Raw genomic sequence first — 4,907 nt, forward strand, 5'->3', positions numbered from 1 at the left:
CACCGCTAAGAAGGAAAGACTCGGGATTGTGTCACACCAGGTTAAGCCTCTGCCTGTAGCTCCCTTATGGGCTGCAGTTCAATCCAAGTCCTAGCTGCCCCACTTCCGATCCAGGTCTCTGCTAAGGCACCTGGGGAAGCAGCAGAAGATGGTCTAAGCGGCAGAAGAGGGTCCTTGGCCCCTCACCCAGATGGGAGACCTAGATGAAGCTCCTGACTTTGACCTAGCCCAGCCCTGGCCATTGAGGCCATCTGGGGAGTGAATCAGCAGAGAAGATTCTGTCTTCCCTCCTCTCTCTGTAGCTCTGCCTTTCAAGTGAATTTTTTAAAATAATAAATCTCAAAGAAGGGAAAGGAAAGAAGGCAGGACTCTGACACAACCCGGGTTCCAGGAAATGAGCATGCAGCAGGGAGGTGTCAGAGGCCACCGCCCCTTGGCTGCATTGGCAAAGACTGACCATGCAGCACATCTGCCAATCCCCCATGGGATGGGCCCTGCGCTTTAGGGCCGTTGTCACCAACACCCAGTTGCGCCTCCACATTCTGGTCTTGGTGACACAAGTGACACAGGGTCGCTGGACTTGGATCACTGGCCTGTGCAGGAGAGCTCCAGCTGCTTCTGGGTGTCACTCGCACCCCCATTGCCCATTTCCTGCCAATGTTCTGCTCCAGCCCCACCTGGCACTCAGGCTGCTAAAAGATCCAATGAGGTCATTGGTAAAGGTCACCACCCAGGGTTGGACTCAGAGAGGGCTCTGCATTCATCCTTACCCAATCTTTTTCCCCTCCCTTCCCATGGGGCCTTTCTTAGTAACCCTGGTGAAGGGCTTTCTTAGTCACCCTGGCAAAGAGAGCCAGAGGACAACTCCAAGGTACGCAGCACACAGCCATTAGCCCCTCAGCAAGTATTTGTTAAGCACCTGTTATTCTTTTTTTTTTAAGATTGATTTATTTTTATTGCAAAGTCAGATATACAGAGAGGAGGACAGACAGAGAGGAAGATCTTCCGTCCAATGATTGACTCCCCAAGTGACGCAACGGGTAGTGCTACACCGATCCGAAGCCAGGAGCCAGGAACCTCTGATCTCCCAAGTGGGTGCAGGGTCCCAAGGTGTTGGGCTGTCCTCGACTCCTTTCCCAGGCCACCAGCAGGGAGCTAGATGGGAAAAGGAGCCACCAGGACTAGAACCGGCACCCATATGGGATCTCAGTGTGTTCAAGGCGAGGTCTTGAACCATTAGGGCACTGCATCGGGCCCAAGCACCTGCTATTCTGTGCAGAGAGCTGTGAAAAAGATGGGGCTCCTACTTCTCGGGGTTCAGAATCTAGCAGGACAGAGGAAATTCAATAACTAATCACAGATGTGATTCAAGCTACCAAACAGGAAACAAAAAGCAAGTAAGTTGGGGCTGCTTGGCCAGAATACTTTAGGCCAGATCAGACACTTCACAATGAAGCCTGTAATACATACTGATCAATGAGCAGCAAATCCAACCTCTAGAGGGGATGTGTGTAGTCTTATTGATAAAAATGACACTAAAATTGGGGCTGAGACCAAAAAGAACTGTCCTCTTAATGAAAACATTGAGAAAGGGTAATTACGTCGAGCTTTCATTGTCTTTCTATTCAATACTGAGAATAAGCTCCTGCTATAGCAGTGATCAGATACTGACATTCCCTTTCCAGGTTGCTACAGTCATCGGCTAAGTAACCCGCATGAATTTGAAGAAAATGATGCGATTGGAGTAACGGGCGACACAGAGGCATTTAAAAGCTGTGTTAGGAATTTCTATGAAAGAGGTTCCTCCAGAAGAAATAGATTATCTAACATAAATTCACTACAAAGATCAGTCAGACAATATTTGAGGAGAACATGAAATTGATCACCTTTTGTTTGTGAGGAAGAATATAACTTTGTATCCAGATCCCAATGAGATCCAAAGCTATTGTTATGTGACAAAAAAACTGAAACAACTCCTGAAAAAAAGCAGCCAGTGGTGACATTATGGTAATTTCATGGTTTCAGATTATTGCAGAGACTTTTCGCTTCAAATGGTGGGATAATATAAGTCATTTGAATCTGTTTGTTGACCATGAGAAAATACATAAAATATGAATATATAAAAAAAGAAAGAGATCAAGTAAGTTGAAAAAAGAAGCTGAGGAGGGAGAGCAATGAGGGGAGGCTTCTCTACCACATGCCATTCCAGTGTGAAGGAGGAATAAAGAATAACCAACCGAAAAAGAAAGTAGAGTGCACCCTGGCCCCATCCCTACTACTCAACAGTAGCATCGCCTGGGCCGTGTCCTTCCCCTTCTGGGCCTCTTCTTCCCCGCTCACTGGAGGTGGGAGTGGTCTTGTCTTAGGTTCCCTTCAAGCTCTGAGAGCCTGCAGCAATGTTAATATCTGATTCGGGGGGAAAAAGAATGATTGCTCCCACCTGTCTGTCACAATTTGGGAAATATATGTTACTCTGAGGGTCTCTGTACATGATGATACTGAGCTCCCTGCAGACAGGGCTGAAGTCCCATCTAGCATGTGTGCCTCCGCTCCCCAGGTAGAGCCCTGAACACAGTGGAGACACAAGGAAAGGATGTTGGACAGAATATGATGGATTGGAAATTGGAAATGAGGTGAGACTGCCACGGCCACCACCCCGCATCCACACATAACACACACCCTTCTGTACCCCAATGCACACCTGCACACGTGCACAATGTTATACTTTCTCGTAAAAACACTTCCCCCACATGTTGTCACTCTCCTGCCCTGTTCACATCCTTCCATACCATCTGTAAACTGGACCTGAGTCTCACTGGGCTTATGTTCCCAAAACTACCAAACCTCAAGACATATTTCCCAGGTGGAGCACTCTAAGAGGCTGCTGGGGCATCAAAAGGAACATCCTTTGGGAAACAGGCTCTGTGTCTAACTGAGCATTGCTTGTTCAGTGGGTCCATGCACCTAGCCAGGGAAGAAGGAAGGTAGAAACAGCTGGCTCAACGTGAAGAAGACCTCATCTCACAGACATCAGAAGACACCATATGGGAATTCCAAAGAAATGAAAGAACGATTAGTGAGCCCTCACTCCCGTGTTACCCATGTAGAGTGAGCACAGCTATACAAGGAACTAAGTTGCCATTCCCCTGTTCACAGGTAAGGCAGAGGAGTTGACACCTACATGCACCTGTAATACACTCAGCCTATACCAAGGAGTTTGAAATAATCATCCCACTTTATTTCTACACTTCCCCCAAGAGCCATGTTAAAATTATTGACTCATGTTGAAGACAAAGAAAAAAGGGGCTTGCAGAAGGAATACATCCATGGTCCTGAGAAATAAATAATAATTCTAATCCTAAAGCCTGTGATTCATTCCACAACCCATGCCCCTCACACATCATACTCATACGGCATATGCTCCTGCTCCATCCCAGCCCAAGGCTTCCATATCCCTGAACGACATGAGAAAGTGAGGAATAAGGGAGGATCATGGGAGAGACATCCTCCTTTCCATGCCATGCCCTTTAGCCCAAAGCTTGGCCTGGACTAGGGAGAAATTAATTTGATCAAGTGAGAATGATGCTTTAAAGGAGTAACTAGCCATAAAGCACCCAATGTGCTCAAAAAGAGTGTTCAGTCAAACAAAGAGAAAGGTCGTGATCAGCAAGATCGACCTATTCAACAGCCCAGGCGACCAGGAGGGCTAGGAGGGGCAGAACAAAGACCAGTACTGTAAAGGGTCAGAGAAGACTTCCCCCAGGGAACTCACAGATGAACTGCTTCTCTGGTGTGAAACAAAGAAACAAAGCCAATGTGGCTCTTGCAACAAGAGAACTGTACATAGAAGAGAACCTGGAGGCAAGGAAGGAGGAATTAGATCACCAAGGCCCTGATAGGGCAAGGTAAGGACTACAGACTTCAGTGTGAGAATAAAAAGGGGGCCTAGCAATGGTGGTATGTGGGTGAGGGGAGAGAATGGCAAACAGCCTGATTTGTACTAGTTGTACTGTAGAGCTGAGATTGGAAAAGTAGAAACGCTAGTTCAAGTGCAAGCTTGAGAAGAAAAAGGATCTTGGAGATGACAAAGAAGACAAATTAGATGAGGAGGAGGAAGATGGAAAAGATTGCAAGGAGCTCAGATTGAAAGGGAATTCAAGACTTCAGCGTGAATGTGTGTCATTTTTGATTCAAACACACGCTTGCCTTAGGGGAATCTGGGCAGGCAAAGCCAGGCCTTGCAGCCAGAGGCTTCAGATGTGGGCTGGGGGAGAAGGGAAGTTGTTCAATGACTGGCATAGAGCAATATCTGGCATAGAAAACATCAAATGATCAGTGTTAGGAACTGTAAAGCAAAGGCCCAGCACAATGACTCAGTGGCTACATCCTCACCTTGCAAGCACTGACATCCCATGTGGGTACCAATTTATATTCTGGCTGCTCCACTTCCCAACCAGCTCCCTGCTTGTGGCCCAGAAAAGCAGTAGAGGATGGCACAAACCCTTGGGACCCTGCACCCACATGGGAGATCCAGAAGAAGCTCCTGGCTCCTGGCTTCAGATCAGCTCAGCTCCTGCCATTGCAGCCACTTGGGGAGTGAATCAGCAGGTGGAAGATCCTTCTCTGTTTCTGTTTCTCTCTGTAAATCTGTCTTTCCAGTAATAAATAAATACATCTTTAATTAGTAAAAATTAAAAAAGAAATGTAAAGCAAAATGCACTATGAAGATTAAGGCATAGGGCTGATGTGGTGGTGTAGTTAATAAAACCACCAGCTGTGGCACCAGCACCACTTGTGGGTGCTAGATTGTGTCTCAACCACTCCACTTCCTATCCAGCTTTCTGCTAATGGCTTGACAAAAGCAGCAGAAGATGATCCAGGTGCTTGGGGCCCTGCCACCTGTGTGG

At 47.1% G+C, this 4,907-nt stretch overlaps 1 pseudogene; it reads left to right on the forward strand.

The window, feature by feature from the left end:
• Positions 1-794: 794 nt before the first annotated feature.
• Positions 795-2,115, forward strand: LOC121155311 (annotated as a pseudogene).
• The last annotated feature ends 2,792 nt before the right edge of the window (positions 2,116-4,907 follow it).

The sequence above is a fragment of the Ochotona curzoniae genome, unplaced genomic scaffold, assembly GCF_017591425.1.
Source record: "Ochotona curzoniae isolate NIBS_2020 unplaced genomic scaffold, NIBS_Ocur_1.0 contig_291, whole genome shotgun sequence".
Classification (NCBI taxonomy): domain Eukaryota; kingdom Metazoa; phylum Chordata; class Mammalia; order Lagomorpha; family Ochotonidae; genus Ochotona; species Ochotona curzoniae.